The following is a 17,500-nucleotide window of genomic DNA, read 5'->3' on the forward strand; positions in this document are numbered from 1 at the left end:
TGAGATTTCTGGCTAATCTAACTTAAGAAACAAAGAAACTAAAAATAATTTTCCTTTTTTAATGTTAACACAAATTTAAGTCACACTATAAATCAATAGGAAATTAGGAGAATTAACTTCAAATCTGTGTGTAGAGCTGAATAGTAGAAAATAGTAGAAAATGTACAGTAAGGTACATTTTGTTTAGTTAGCTGCAAGGAAACCAGCAGCTGCAGAACAACTAACCGTGTTGTCAAACTGGAAAAAAATACTGTGAATTCACTTAAATCCAACATAAAATAATTGACTGGGAATTAACTCCTGGGATAGGTATTAGCTCTCTTGCTAGGGAAGAATAAGGATTTGGTTGGGTTTGATGTTGAGGCACGCACAGAAGAAATGATAGAACATGGCAATGTCATTTCTGACTTTCCATGCCACTTTCTTCTAAATGAATCACAGCTTCTGGAATAAAGTATTCACACATTTCTGTTTTTTTACAGGTGTCAAGAGGCATGTACTAACTATGAAACTACGGTAATTCCTACTACTCCAAGAGAAGAGGCCAAGGCATTAGCATGATGAAAATGCCTTAACATTCCGTACCCTCCTCCTATACTACATTGGTGGAAATTCATGACTTGATAACCGATCTAAATGAACCTGAACAAGAAGGAATTTCTAGCATTAGAAACCATCTCTTAATTAATTAGCGATCATTTGCTCAGAAATGAAATCTAATAACCAAATGGAGTCTTAAATAAGACTATACAATTCCATTTTCTTTAAGACTTCAGTACACATTATCATCATTAAAAAGACCCCAGTGAATCTGCCTTTGAAGAAATCTAAAGTGTAGTGTAGTAGTCAGAAATATATTGTCTATATAGGGCCAATGAAACTGTTAATTGGGCTGATTTCTTACCATACCCATTAGCGTGATGGATATGGCAAGTAGTCTGGATTAGAAACAGTTTGATTTGGGTTTTCCGTCTGATGTCATATCCAGTATAGCATAACCTATTTCTGAAGGGATTTAGTTTTCATAATCCTCCAGATACAATGCAAATGGTTTCTTTCAAAAGAATGATAAAATTGTATGGCTTCCTACTCAAAAGATAGGAAATTCAGCAGTTAAGTTTTCATACCTAGGCATGATTCCATTTTTGGATTATATACATCCCTGTATAATATATAATTATACTCAATAATGCAATAAAAAATATTCAGCTGTGGTTAGATTGAAAATATTTTATGTTTTCCCATAACTTTTACTGGCTAAAATACATTGTTGTGAAATAAATTAATACCAGCAATTTCAAGCTTTTCTGCATGTTCTGTGATAATATTCCTGCCAACCACTAAAGCATTCAGACCCAAATTTCATAGAGTAAAATTTGTGAGCATAATTTCATATTATTTGCAGCACAGTAGAATGCTGGTACACCAAGTAAGCATGGGTCATTTTAAAATGTCTTAAGCAGAAATGAATATAAGATGTCATCATTTCATGCTTTTGGAATCAATACCACTTATAAATAGATGCAAAAATAAGAAATTCCAGGTCAATTTTTAAAAGCTTATATTAGAAAGAAAATAAGAGAAGAGAAGACAGCACATATCATTCAACAAGCATAACTGTTGGCATCCATCTGTCTTGAGAGACAATGGAATGCATCTCCAGGGATGAAGTCAAATCGCTGTGTTAGCAGCACCCAAGCAACCTCTCTGGGGTACAAGCCTGAGCAGTGTATATGGAAGCCTGGGCTGCCCATGCCCCCCTCTTGGCCCCACTAATGTGGCCCAAAGGGAAGCGCAGCAATGCATTTGGCACCAGCTTGGCTGCAGGAGTTGCCAGAACGAGGCATACAGGTGCCATCCAACCACCTTAGGGACTCCACTCTGGATCTGTGTAGGATTTACTCCTTAGCCTTTTATCCTCCTAAAGATATCCTGTAAGAGGCTTAGGATCAGAGTTTTCTTTCTCCTAGATGGGCTACATTCCCAGGTTGACAAGCCTCATCTGCCCCTCACTTCCCTCTACAGCATGTGCAGAATCCATCTTCTTGACTGCTGAACCCACTACTAGTCTCATCCGCTCAATCCATGGAGACTGGCTTCACATGCAGGTGGAGTCCTTGGCTCACCACGGGTTTGAGACCCATTGGCTACCCTCATCTGGTTTAGCCGATCAGTTGAAGCTGCTCCCTGTGTCTGGTGGCTGTTGCAAGCTGACAGCTTCTAGGAGTTGACTGCAGGGTGGGGACCAAAGATGAACAAACTAGCCTAGAAGGGGCATGCTGTGTCCCCCAGCAGAAGTACTTCCCCTCCTCTAACACCCCATATATCCCCAACAAGCATCACGTCTATATCTGTAAGGTTACTTACGAATATGCAACAGGAAACAATCTAGCTTTTTGTGGTTTACTATTTTCTTGCCTCGCTCATATATAACTTTATTCCCAAACACATCAAATACTTTAAGGACCACCTAAGCTCTTACATCCCAGCTCAGTGACTGAGTTCATTAGGAGTGTTGTTGGTTATCCCCCATGTTACATCGGTCTGACTGGCCTCAACCAGAGTTTGGACACTTAGTGTTGCCAATTTCATGCTGTAGAGATTCCCTTTTGAACTTCAGGCATCTCTGGAAGAATTTTTTTATGCAAACAGGCTTATTGCTTATTTTTTATATATTATTTTATTAGTCAGTCACTTTAATGCTTACTTATATTGTTTTTAATGGTGTTTTGTGTTTTATCATTGCACACAACCCTTGTCTCCTTAAGTACCTTAGTTTATGTTCTGGAAAAAAAATGTGCTATTCACACAGTATTAAGGAGCCCTTTGGATCCAAAAAGCAGAGGAGCATGAAAATCCCATGAAAAGTGGTCTCAGGCCAATTAAATAAAAATATGTTTCATTCAGCACAAGGTGGCATTAGAGATTCCTTGCTATTGTCCCTATGAAAACTGCAGTCAAATGTTTACAATATTATTAATTATTATCTAAACTGAATCATAATCATAGGAAGCAGTCTTATAATGAGTCAGGTCATTGGTCCTTCCACTAGCTCAGTATTGTCTACAGTACACTATCTGGCAGTGGCTCTCCAGGATTTCAGAGAGGATTGGTCTCTCAAACCTACCTGGAAGTGCGAAGGGATTGAACCTTGGAACTTTTCCTCAACCTCTGAGCTCAAGTCATTCAAGAACATTAGGCTTGAATGGGGATGGCCAACATGCAGCCCTTCAGATGTTGGAATTCAGCTCCCATAATCCTCAGCTATTGCCCATATTGACTGTAGAAGATGGGAGGTAGAATTTAACACCAGCTGAAGGACACCAGGTTGGCTTTCCTTGGGCTACACAGTGGGTTAAAACAGAATGACTTCTTCAGTGCAGAGTTTTCCATGGCTATGTTACTTTCCTGTTACTGAGATACAAGGGCAGAAATATAATAAATTATGCAAAGTGTAATTCATTAGTGAGGTGAGAACTGCTAGCAATGCAATAAGGGATGCTGAACTTTGAGTTGCTGTGTTCACATTTTCTAAGATTTATAATTTCTTTGGTCTCACTTTTTCAACCTGTGTAGCTTAAGGATGAACCAAATGCGTCCTCAGCATGCTCTGTAAATCAGGTTACTGATCCTGTTAATCCACAATGCTTTGTCAAGTGGATTTAGTTCTTCAAAATACCATTTGATACTTTGTTCTATGACCAATTTATTACAGTATCAGTACTCTCTGTCTAATTTAAATACCTATTTAAAATGGGATTTTTAAAGAAATGTTTTTGGGAATTCCAGAAGATGACATTTAATGCTGTGGGGTGGACTGAGGTTACAAGGAATGTGATAATCCAGATATGTGGGCAATATAACCTCTGTGTGCATTTTCTTGATTATTCTATTTTAAACAAGAACTTTGAATTGCACACGTGTAATATGACTTTACAATAATTATGTAGAAAACCCATAAAACAGATTGATAGAATTAAAATGCACACATTATTCTGTTATTGTTTCCTTTGCCTTTATTCTATTGCCATTTCTCAACAAATATTATTCCATACCTGGAAGTATTTAATCATTCACAAGCAGAAATAGTAAAACATGGCAGAGAAAGAGTTTGTGTGTGTTTCTAATATATGTTCCTCTTTGAAGCCAAAATTTGGGCACTGGAGAGAAACAGGCATGATTATGGCTTTACATTTTTATTGCTCCATCTCACTTGAAAGTCGATTCCATATTTACAACCACTGGCATGCATTTCTGAGTGCTGAGAGTGATAGCTGCAATCTCAAACTATAGAACTCAGAGAAAAGAAATTCCAGTACATCTAGGATTTACACCTCTTCTGATATCAGTCCCTGAGCCTTTAAATGCAATTGTGCGGTGGAGAAAAGGTGCCTCCATCATGTTATGGTTCTCCATTCACTTTTCTACATACCCTTTTTTAAGGAAGAAAAATATGAACCATCATTTCTCACTCAGTTCCAAATGAACTTGACATTATGTTCCTGTGGAAGCAGGTATTGCATATGAACTGTCAGTTTCTAAGCGCTCTGGTTCCAAGTCCTACTTTACAGGTCAGCCTCTCTCTTGGAATTAGCTGTCTATTTCTGCAAGGTACTTATGATCTGTTTCTTACGTTAACAAACCTCTCTGTGGTTCATCTTGTAAAACTTAGTTTCACTGCACAGTAACAACACACAAAATTATTGTTTGACATGTGTCCAATTTGGCTAGTCATATCTTACTCATGGAATGGAAGGAAGGCTGCTATGGGTTTGAAGATGGTGCCATTCACCATCAAGCAGAGAAGAGGTCTCTTGCTGGAACAGAAGCTATTGTCTGTCTAATTATATTTATCTCAATGCTTAAAAAATAAATAAATCTTGGTTCCCTCATTGTACATTCACAGCCAATGTAACCTATGCAGGGAAGACAGATATAAATTTCTTCACCAGACTTCTGCAAATGCTTCTTTAACCACTGAGGCACTATTAATAATTTTATTTATTTATTCAAATCAATTCTACATCACCTTACATTTCCTGATTAAAACATCAACTGGATGGGTAGTTGGAGTTTACTTCAATATTGGCAACAGGACAGCTTCCTCCACTGTACCTAAAGAAGCAAACTAGCTTAGGAGGCACATGGCAGAAACATACCACTTTGTCCTCCAACACATTGCTGCTGTTCCCTCCCACCCTGCCCTCCACATCCGCTGCCTGAGATTGTTGCCTCATGCCTAAGGGCAGGACCAGCTCTCATCTTAAGAGAGCTGTTGTTGTTGTTTAGTTGTTTAGTCGTGTCTGACTCTTCATGACTCAATGGACCAGAGCAACCCAGGCACTCCAAGTGCTTGCAGGAGAGAGAAAATGATCGTGTTGCACATGTTTCAGCAGTAGTAGAAATATTTTGTGTGTGTGAGAGAGAACGAGAAATCACCTTTGCTACCTCTCAGATGGCAGCTATGATCAAACAATGCAAAATTTTTAGTTTAAAATTTGTTTAAAACATCTTTTGGGTGCTGAGGTAGGGTGGGACACAGGGTAGAATAAGCTCAGAAGGTGGACCCTGGTTCAAAAAGTGAGGAATACTGATTTTAACATACTGCTATGCCACAGTATTTGGTTACAAGGTACATTATATGTTATAGATGGGAACGACGACTGTGTGTGTGTACAACAATCTGTACCTGTTGGTTAAATAAGTAATATATATTAAAAGGGGGGCATACATGTTCCATAGAGCATTGTCATTAGGCACACTAACACAGTCTGAATAAATTTCTGCTGTGCCATTGTTATCCTGCTGGTATTGACTTTCACTGGAGTGTGGAATTAATAAAGGCTTTGGATCTATTGTAATGTATCTTTTTATACCTATTATTTAAACTTGCAACTTAAAAAGGAAAACACTGATCTTGCCACTGCAGGCAGCTAAACCTAGAGACAGAGCAATTCACAGCATGAACAGGAATGGTTCACAGCAATCTAACTTTGTGATAATGTTTTCAGGGTTGCTTCTATTCTGACAGAAAATAAAAGTTTAGGAATTTATGTTGTGCAGCCCTGCAGCAGAGATAGATGGGTTCACAGAACCCCAGGCAATATTGCAACAGCAGCACAGATGTTGCAGTAGTCCATGGGCATCTCCCACAGAGTGAAGAGCAGAGACTCAGAAAATGCCCTAGAAGGGCATCAAGCTACCATGCTATCTAGTTTGGCTTTTAACTTGTCACACACACACAAAACTGTTTAAACCACTGAGCAGCAGCAGCACATGTATCACTAAAACTCCTCACAAAAGGACCTTGTATTCACGCATACATGTAAGCATGTCAAGAATAACAAAACAGGAGCATTGTTTTATGAATGCACCTATACACATAATATACACATACACATAAAACCGGTGCAATTTCTTCAAGCAAATTCTGGGATTGATGTTTACAAATCCATATATTTTAAAAATTCTATCCCCACATGGAAATAGACTTTTTTGATAATGGATACAAGAGAATTTATCTTAAGAGTTACCATTCAGATTCTATTTTATGTTGACAGAGAACTGTGCATTAGGTCCAATGACTTATAAAGTAACCTACTATCAAGACACCAGCTTGAGTGGAGAGAAATTCAGTTTGTTGCACAGTGACTGTAAAACATGCAAGTACAAGGAAAGCAAAGCTGCAACTTCAATCTAAACCAAGGCTGGTCTCATTATATACCATTTTCACTGGGCAGATGACAACTAGTAGCCGAAGGATGGAAAGCAAAACACAACTTTATGTCACTTTTATAGCCTATTCATTCCAACTTGCTTCAGAGGTTTAAAAGATCCACAAGCATTTCTTGACAACTAAATTCACAGTATTTATAGTGCTACATGTGCTAGTTTTGCTCCAGGGATATTTTTACATGAGCACTTATAGGGGGGCAGGGAGGTATGTAGAAAGTTTAGGCAGTATGCCATAAACAGTGCCTGAACGTTCAGATTTCAACTCCAGATTAACATGAGCTTTAAGACTCGAGTTTTGTACATGCTTACAGGGAAATAAGCCTTGCTGCATACTTCTGAGTAAACATCTCAAGTTATAAATTATCACTGTTAGTTATGCAATTCACCATCTCTGTTATTAGGCATTTAAGTTCCCTTTTACCACCATCACCACATGTATATGCACCTGTAACTCAGGGTAATACTTTAGGTATTTTATGGAGTCTACTCCATGAAAGCTTATGCATTTAAGGTGCCACATCAAAACTCTTCATTCTTTTAACCTTTCAGAGCATGTGGATACGGATGATCCAGGACACCAGCCTTCCCCAAGGATAACCTCAAGCCACATCTCAGCCCCAGCCAGAACAGAACAGCCAGAACAGAACTCATAGTCTGAAACCTCTGGAGTCCACAGCATTGGGGCAGGCTGCAGTAGATGTTCTATATTTGTAATTTCAAATACCTCATGATAAAGTTCCACATGAAACACTTCCAAATAAAGCTAACACCCATGGGATAAGAGGACAGATCTTCCTATGGTTCAGTAACAGGCTAAAAATAAAGGAAGGAAACAGCAGGAATATATAGACATTTCTCACAATGGACAAATGTAAGAAGTATGGTGCCTCAAGGACTGGTGCTTTTTAACTGGTGTTCATAACTGAAAGGGGTTGCGAGGGACTCCCCAAACTGGGAGAATGGGCAATAAAATGGGAAATCACTCAATATCAGCAAGTGTAAAGTGATGCACATTGGGGCAAATTCCCCCCCCCAAAAAAAAAAACTTCACTTACATATTAATGGAATATAAATTCACAGTGACCAATCAGGAAAGAGATTTTTGGGCCATAGTGCATAGTTCAATTGAAATGTCGACCCACCGTGCAGCTGCTGTGAAAAAGGTGAAGTCTATGTTGGGGATCATTGGGAAGAGAGACTGAAAACAAAGCTGTCCATTTCATAATGCCATTATACAAATTTATATTCCAACCATGCTTGGAAAACTATGTACAGTTCTGGTCACCAGTTCTGGTCACCACACTTCAAGATAAGGATATTGTAGGACTGGAAAAGATTCAGAAAATGGCAAATAAAAATAATCAGCAACTGTCATTTAAGGTCAAGCCAGAATACTTGAGGCTTTTTAATTTAGAAAAAAAAATATGTGAGTAATGGTGGGGGCATGACAGAAGTGTATAAAAGTATGAATAGTGTAAGAAAAGTAGATGGTGAGAATCTTCTCCCTTTCTGACAATACTAGAACCTGAATATTGTTCAAATAAGCAAAAAGTTAGAAGATTCTGGAGAGGCAGGAGGAAGTAGGTCTTTAAACAGCACATAGGTAACAGGTAGACTATGGAATGCAGTTCCACATGATGTAGTGAAGGTCACCCAGTTGTATGGCTTTGGAAGCAGAATAGACAAATTAATAGAAAATAAAGCTAAGAATGGCTACTAGTTATGAAAGCTATATTACCTCTGAATAATAGTTTCTGGGGATCATGGGCAGGAGAATATTGTTGAGCATTTCACAGAACTGACTGGGTTGGCCATCTTGACAACAGAATGCTGAATAGATAGGCCTGAACCAAAAATTCTTCTCTTAATAGAACTTTGGAAGTGGTCTCTAGTGTGGTATAAGGAGCTATAATTGTAAGGAAAACACATTCAAGCACAGAGGAAATTCAAGTTCTTTTGATCCTGATCCATTACATTATGTCAGTATTGTAGGGCAAAAACTTAACTGCTGGCTCCACTAATACCAATGTCAAAAATTCACATAAACCCAAGCAGTTTGGCTAAATCAAGATATGGATTAGGCTGTAAGCCCTTAAAACAGATCATACATACAGCAATGTGTTTTCCACACAAGCTTTCACATATATATTTTTAAAAAAGAAACACCCTGAAAAACCCATGACTCAGACCATCATAACATACTTAATAAAAATAAGACAGCAGACAATGTATCCAAAATGGTGCTAGAAAGTGCAAAACGTGATGTGGGTGGCTTAGTAATAATTTTTGCAAACTCTTCCAAGTTAAAATGACTAAGCATAGAGAAACTAGAAAGTTCAGTAAGTAGGATTTGTTTTCAAAAGAAGCTTAGAAGAGTTGAAAAAGCTCCCCCCCAAAAAAAAAACCAAAAAAGCTTATTATAAAAATAAATAACCTATAACTGTACCATAGTGTACAGCAGGAATTTGTCGCTGATAGATGTAATATGTTGTGTTATTATGCTTGTTGATAAGCAAAGCTAGAACAGCAGTTACCCTAACAATATCATAGCAAGCTGCTTTATGCTCCTCAATCAGATCATTTGTACATCTAGCTCTGTGCTGTCTAAACTAAGGTTAGCCCACTTCCTTGGCCACTGGCTATACTGGCTGGTGCTGAAGGGAGTCTAACAAGATCTGAAGATTCCACACTGGACAAACCTACCCCATACTGACTCAATAGCTTTCCTGTATTCCAGACAAGAGCCTTTCCCAGCCCTAACAGAATTAATCCTAATGTCTAGGGACCCATAAATGGTTCTTGGAAGCACCCTGGTTGCTGAAAATTATTGGTGCTAACTACAGCAAACTGGTTTTCTTGTTGTGGATTTCCCCCCCCCCCAAAAAAAAGGAATTGTGGGAGCATTTTTAATACAGAAAATGAGGACAAAGCCTCTCTAAACTCAATATATTAGGCTGCCTAGGATGGTACCCAACGAAGTCATAGACTATGCTTGTGTATGAACTAACTCAGTTGATTGAAATAGGACTTCTCCAAGTATGACTTAGTCAAATACCACCCTAGCACTTCAAATATCAGTAGCTTGGTTTTGTTTTGGCAATATCATAATGCAAGTTATCTTCAGAATTATGAATATTAAAATCAATGAGGTTTGAAGTACTGTACATTTTTAAAGAATTAACCACACACACTTCCTCCTTCTATGCAATTTTATAAATACTTTTTTTTACAGCAATAAATGTTTTAAGACTTATATAAGTGCTAAGGCAAGTAGGCAATGCACTTTTTAAAATCCAACCACTTGTGTAACACCTTTTAGAGCTTATCATTTTCAGATATCAACTCATCCATTAGCTGCTACTCACCAATATACAGCCACCCTCTCCACTGAGTCATCCTTGTATAATGGCAGAGTAGCTACATTTAAAACAAGACATGTTCTTATGCAAAGTTCTGTTGCTGCTGACTAATAATTCATATGCATGCAATTCTGTAAAACCATACGATTAGGGTGACAAAACTCACAGAAGACTAAATCAGAAAGCCTCCAAGGAATTTGGTATTAAAATGTATTAATAGTCCGCAGACCTTCAAAATAAAGTTGATTCCATGTAGTGCTAAAAAATTAAAATTAGGGCAAAATCAAAGCCAGTACCCCTAACAATTCTGTAGAAGTTGCTTACGAATCTTTATAGCATGGAATACAATTTTGCAACTGATTTTGTTACATGAGATTGTGTATCCATGACCAGTAAGCCCATTCTATTTTTTTTAAAGGAAAAAATGACTTCCTGGGAAGAAAGCAACCTCTACATTTTTTTAAAAAAAAATCTATATCCTAATTACATGCATAGCTGAAAATTTAGAAATAATTACTATAATTTTAAAAAGAAAACAATCTCACCATAATTGGGAAGGCTATGAGTTGGTGACCTGTGTGCTTGCTTACTCTAATGTCCATGTTCTAATTACTGATGGGCAGCTTCAGTATCCCTGCTTTCCCATCTAATGATTATCGCTATACCAACATTGGATTTAACAGCCCTTCAAACAGAGGACCATATTTTCAACGTGCGACACCAGGTCACCCTATCTGCATGACATGTATGTTGTGACGGGCCTTCCAATTACAGTACAGTGGTACCTTGGGTTAAGAACTTAATTTGTTTTGGAGGTCTGTTCTTAACCTGAAACTGTTCTTAACCTGAGGTACCACTTTTGCTAATGGGGCCTCCTGCTGCCACCGCGCAATTTCTGTTCTCATCCTGAAGCAAAGTTCTTAACCTGAGGTACTATTTCTGGGTTAGCAGAGTCTGTAACCTAAAGCGTCTGTAACCCAAAGTATCACTGTACCAAGTGCTAATTTTAGCAGAGGTAATAAACTGGTACACCATTTTGTTTGAGCTATGGAGGAGCCATTTTGTTCCTGCTTGCATGACATGGGAACTTGCTTATTGGGTCCATCTAGCTTACTATCATTCACACTGATCACAGTGTTTCAGATAGGGGTCTTTGGATGCAGTTGCCAGGGACTCAATATTGTCTCCCTTTGTATGTAAAACAGATGCCCTCTTATTGAGCAATAATCCTTGTCCAAAGGGAGAGAAGGGCTAACACTAGAGAATGATGATCTCCCAGCAAAATGTGATGCTCATATCCAGGAACGTAAACAGTTTTCTTATATCTGTGAGGCAGGTTATGGGGTGCCCAGCCTGAGTAAGGTTATATATACATGCCATACAACTCTAGAGCAGGCTTCCTCAACCTCGGCCCTCCAGATGTTTTGAGACTACAATTCCCAGCATCCCTGACCACTGGTCCTGCTAGCTAGGGATCATGGGAGTTGTAGGGCCGAGGTTGAGGAAGCCTGATCTAGAGCTTTCAACAAATCATATTACAATTAATACAAATATAGCAACTAGTAAAATTACATAAGTGTTTTTATTCTCACTTAATTCCCCAACCTTCACTTTCCCTTCCTTTCAAGATTGTTTTTAAAATTTTGTTAAAATAAAAATAATAATGAAGAATGTAATTTTTTTACATACATACAAAACAAAAGAGCACTAAAAATCATATTTAACATAAGATACAGCAGAAAAAGACAAATCAGTTCTTTTATTTAACCATTTCAACCCTCTCTACAAGTTTGTTTGATTTCACATTTATATACCACTTAATTGTAATAAAACGTCAAAGCAGTTTACAAAACGTTGCATCCTATCAAATATTTTTTTTGATAGTTATGAAACCTCTTACTTATTCAACCACACTAACCAATCCAGACTTCCAAAACATAACAGGGGTGGGGGGAAACCTTCCCCATCTCTGATTTTATCTTCTTCTATATCACAACATATAATAGTAATAGTACGAGTAATTAATGTTTAGCTGCTTCATTTTCATTTTAGGCAGAAAGATGGCTGATTGTCAAAATCCTCCCAATGTCATCACTTATACTGAATTCTGCAGCTGAGTTTCACCTCGTTCAATATAAAATAATGCCCAACCCTCCCCCTAGTGAATATCTGCATTGCTTTCTTTTTGAACCACTTGACACACAAACTTCTATGTAAAGCCTGAAAATGAATGTGGTATATTATTTTATATTCAAGGCAAAAACAGAAAGGCTGTAGTTAGCTGGGGGGGTTTTGTGTGGTTTTTTTTTAAAGGAGGCACCAATGACACAGCTATATACAGATGCTGTAAAACAATCAACCTTATTGTCAGCTTTGTTGTCAGTGTCACACTCAACTTCCCAGATGTTCAGATTTGAAAATGTCATGAAATACCATGATGTTCACTCAGTTGCTATTTTTCATCTTCCAAAAGAGGAAGTATTGGAAATATATGGCTGACCCAACAATAGTTGTAAAGTTTGTCAATGCGGGGAGGAGGGACAATCAATAATATATGCTTTGAGAAATAAGCAGACATCAGCACTTTGAAAACAACAACAACAACAAGTGTGCTTGTGCAAGTAGAGTTTTAACTTTTAAATAAAATACCAAAGTATGAGCCTGTTTGTCATCCTCTTTGCTTCTCAAAGCTCCTATTGTGCATGTAATAAAAACCTAATGCCAGATTAGTTATTAACAGAGCCAGTACAAATTTGCTCCATGTTAATTTATCTTCTGGAATTTGATTTACTGCTCTGGCATTACGAAATGTAGACCCTCCAGTGAAATAAGCTTCTCATCAGTGACATGCACCTAGAGCAAGGCTTCACTTTAAAACAAGACTTTAAAAGGAAGGATTTTTGACTTTTGCCATGAAATTTTGAGCTCAAAGAACGCTGCAGTTGCTGGCTTGGGAGCCTTGTTTTTATTTAAACGGAGTTTACTCAATGAATTCTCAAGCAATCACTATGGAAGCACATACACACACACTTTTTTCAGTACACTCATCCCAATAAATAAAGTAAGATGAGCTGGATACCCATACTTTATAAAGATTTCAGAGACAGAATTAAGTATGTGGGGGGAGGAGCCTTCAGCTCCTGTCTGTGACCAGCTGTTTTTACACTGAGAATATCCCACTGCATCAAAACCCATAAGAGTCAAGATTAGAATGCAGAAAACTCAAGCAATACAAGCATTCTGGTCTCTGGTACTCAAAGAGATTAAAGGAATTCATCCAATTCACACCCTAATTTTGTTTGCCCTAGGCCTAAAAAGCAAGATGAGCACCACACCCCATAGTCGCCTTTGACTGGACTTAACCACCCAGGGGTCCTTTACCTTTGTTTCAGGACCAGAATGAAGAAATAAAATCAAAATAACTCTAGATCTTTTTATTGATGGCAGCTCATTTTGCAATGGTACAAAAAAGGGTTACATGGTATGTGAGATTTTTATCTGGCAAAAGCAAACATGACTCTTTTGTGGTAGTTGGGTGAGACTATGCCAATGATGATCACTTAAGACAATTCCTCTCGCAAGCCTCATGGGGAGTATGGAAGCTATTCCTGAATGGAATTTCTGGCTCATTTCTTCACATTTCAGCCAGATATTCCTATTCAATGATGTCAAATGGTTGTGTAAACAAGCCTGGAAGAAAAAAGCTAAATACATGTAGCCATCTTTCCAAAGCCATTTCTTGTGTTGCCATTTTCAGTCAACAAATTACTGTAACAGAGGAAGGTTTACTACTACATACAGACACACTTGTTTGCATAGTAGATACAAGTATGTCAAACTGAATCAGTTCCTAGTTTGTGTATATCTGCATATGGAAGTTTCTGAACAAAGGAATGGCTTTTGGGAAACACCTACTTTGTTATTTGAAATTCTGACCAGTGAGATAATCCTGACAAAACTACAGTCCTGAAATCTTAATGGGTGCTTAGTTACAAGGGAGCCACACAGAGAGTTAGTGTCAATGTCAAGCACAGATAAAGAAGATGGAAAGTTTCCCTTGGCACCTCTGCTTTACTGGCTTTTGGTGTCACATATATAGACAAAGTTTGGAAGTGAGCATTCTCAAGGAAGATCCATACTCTGATGTAAGTATGGATGGGACCAAGAGCAAATTCTAGATGGTCCTAGTTCCTCATGCGACTGGTGTAATGCCTGCTTTGTCCTGATTCCATGCAGATATTTAGATATTTTAAAAGGAATTTGCACAAATTCTTTATTAAAAAAAAAAAAACCCACCAGAGAATGTTTTTAGTTTACAGAAATCTAGTAACATGTTTTTGAGCTGGTTAAGAGCTGCCTCTGCCTTCTCTCACTTGTGTTTAAAATGTTATTACAGTTGTGTACAAATGTGGGGCTCTTGCCACTGTATACTTTGAAACCAATGAAAACATAGCCGCAAGGCCCCCACCCCCCAGGACTTTATGACATGTTGTCACTCTCTGGAGAAATTGTATAGAAAACGCATGGCAGTAATGATGTGTCACTGCCAGGGGAAGTTGCTGCCATGCTTTCAATATGTGACAGCATCCCTACGTGCTAGTTAGCCACTTGTAGGCTGCTATAATTGCTCTTTAAGCACAAGCAAGTCAGCCCTTGGCCCACTTCATACAAGATGTGCAACTAGGTGATCTGGAAAGCTGACATCCAACAGACATCAAATCCACATGCTGGTTAGGATGGTATAGTGAATTCACATGCAAATTTGATTTTGTATAATTCCTTTCCCAATGCTAGTCTCTTATTTTTATTTGCATCTGATGTTGGTGTAAAGCAGAGTTCCGTGCCCAGCGGAAGGATGAGGAGTACGTACTACATACTCTATATTGCTTTATTTACAGTTCAAAGCTGATATATTACAGAAAGACATCTTGCCTCTGCCGGAGCAGAAAATGCATCCTCTCTCCTCGACAGCTTGGAGAGAATCACACAGTGAAAAACAGGAAACCAGTGTACGTCACATCCAGTCTCCCTTTCCCGTGAGAAACTCCAACAGTACAGACTGTGGAATGTAAACACCTGTCTCGTGACAAGCCCTTTCGCTGCACAGTGAAGGAAAGCAGAAACCAACATCCTCCCCCTTTCTGTGAACATCACTGGGCAGCGTGTTCGTACAATATCAGTACAAACCCAACTTCTGCACATAGGTACAGTGTTGATCCCTTGATACAATCTTGGACAATACATCAGCAGGAATTTCATTACCTGGCATATAGGACACCGTTACGAGTCCCTTCTGAATACATTCCCTAGCATGCTGCAACTTTAATTGCAAGTGCTTCGTGCTTTGCTTACAACCTTCAGACTTCAGCAAAGCTAAACATGCTTTGTTGTCCTGGTAAACCTGGATTGGACATTTGACAGGAATTTTCATATCTTTGCACAATTGTATCAACCATTCACAATCCTTAAGTGAATAAGACAGTGCATTCAGTTCAGCTTCACAAGTACTTAAGCTAACTGTTGTTTGCTTCTTGCATGACCAATCAAACAGACCCTGATTGTACATGTAGCAAACTCCAGACGTACTTTTCCTGTCTGCAGTGTCACTTCCAAAACTTGCATCTGCAAATATCTCAAGACCACCAGACTTCTGATTGTTAAATCTCAGTCTGTAATGCATAGTGCCTTTCAAATACCGCGCTATGCGTTTCAGAGCTTTCCAATCCTTGACACTAGGATTGTTGACTTGTCTGCTTAGCAAATTACAGCTAACAGCAATGTCTGGTCTTGAACATCTGGCAATGAAGTTTAGCTTGCCTAGCACACTTCTGTACAGTGTAGTGTCAGAAAATGCTTCTTCAGTGTCATCTACCTGATAACCTGTTGTCATCGGTGTGTCTACAGGGTTAGCATCCATCAGGTTTAGTTTGCTTAACACATCAGCAATTTTCCGTGACTGGTGTACTAGAATGTTACCATCTTGATCTTTCTCTATTTCAAGAGATAGGTAGTTGTTTACCTCACCAAGATCTTTCATGTCAAAGTGCTCTTTCAGTTGAGCTAGGGCGTTATTGTACATTGCGACATCTTTCCAAAAGAATAATAAATCATCAACATAAAACAAACAGTACAGTTTCTTTTGCCCCTCCTCTTTGACAAATACACATGGATCAGCTTTCCCTCGCTGAAAACCTAGAGAAAACAATACTTCAGTGAGTTTTGTGTGCCAACACCGTGCACTTTGTTTGAGACCATAAAGGGATTTCTTCAGAGCACAAACAAATCCCTGTTTTACCTGTACGCCATCAGGTGGAAGCATATAAAGTGATTCATCCAGAGATCCGTACAGAAAAGCTGTATTAATATCATGGTGACTAATGTGTAGATTTTCCTCTGCAGCTAGCTTAAGCATAAGCCTAATGCTTTCATACCTCACTGTGGGTGAGTAGGTCTCGTGATAGTCTTCACCTGGTACCTGTGCAAAACCTCTGGCTACCAATCTGGCTTTGTGTCTGACTATCTTGCCATTTTGATCAGTCTTCGCTTTGAAGACCCATTTGCTTCCAAGCAGTTTCATTCCTGGAACTAGCTCCCATGTTTTGTTCCTTTCCAAGGAATCAAGCTCAGCCTTCATGGCATTTAACCATGGCTCAGCTTCCTTTGAATCCAAACCCTGGATTTCTTGGAAACTTGAAGGTTCAAATACCTTCTTGGAGCTTTTAACAGCTGTCACTGCTATCGTAGCAAACTCATCAGCAAATCTCTTTGGAGGTTTGCCTTTTGTGGCTCTCTGTGACCTACGAATTAGCCTTAAGTCTTCAACACTCTCCTCTTCCTTCTTAGGAGAAAAACGTCCTATTGTGAACAATGGTTCCTCCAATTCTTGATCAGAGCTTTCAGAGGGTCGCATAGAGGCTTTCGCACTCTTGAAATCCTCTGAATCACCTGATTCAGTTTCAGATTCAGACTCAGAACCTTCATCAGTGGGAGTGGGTTGCTTATGACTATCCTCAGTCTTATCACCGTCATCAGGATAACATTGGAAAATTCCCACATTCTCCCCCCACTTTGCATTGTACTCAACACTTCTCGTGAGCTTAATTGTCTTAGAGTCAGTCATCATTATTCTGTAAGACCCTTTCTGATAACCTAGAAAGATACCATGCAATCCACGCTTGTCTAACTTGGAATTTTGTGGTGAATGAACCCACATGTCAGAACCAAATATTTTCATGTGTTTGATGTATGGCTTCTTGCCAAACATCTTCTCATAGGGGGTACAACCAATCGCTGAAGATAACCTGCGATTGTAACTGTAAACAAAACACGAGAGAGATTCGGCCCAATAACTCTCTGGAAGATTGGCATCATGCAGCAAGGTTTTTAACCCTTGAAGCAATGTCTGA

General features: G+C 38.7%; 1 protein-coding gene across 4 annotated transcripts in view; it reads right to left on the minus strand.

The window, feature by feature from the left end:
- NKAIN2 (sodium/potassium transporting ATPase interacting 2) overlaps positions 1 to 17,500 on the minus strand; it is a 432,667-nt gene that overhangs the window by 361,803 nt on the left and 53,364 nt on the right. The gene's annotated exons all lie outside the window — the stretch shown is intronic.

Source organism: Podarcis muralis, chromosome 3 (assembly GCF_964188315.1).
Source record: "Podarcis muralis chromosome 3, rPodMur119.hap1.1, whole genome shotgun sequence".
Classification (NCBI taxonomy): Eukaryota; Metazoa; Chordata; class Lepidosauria; order Squamata; family Lacertidae; genus Podarcis; species Podarcis muralis.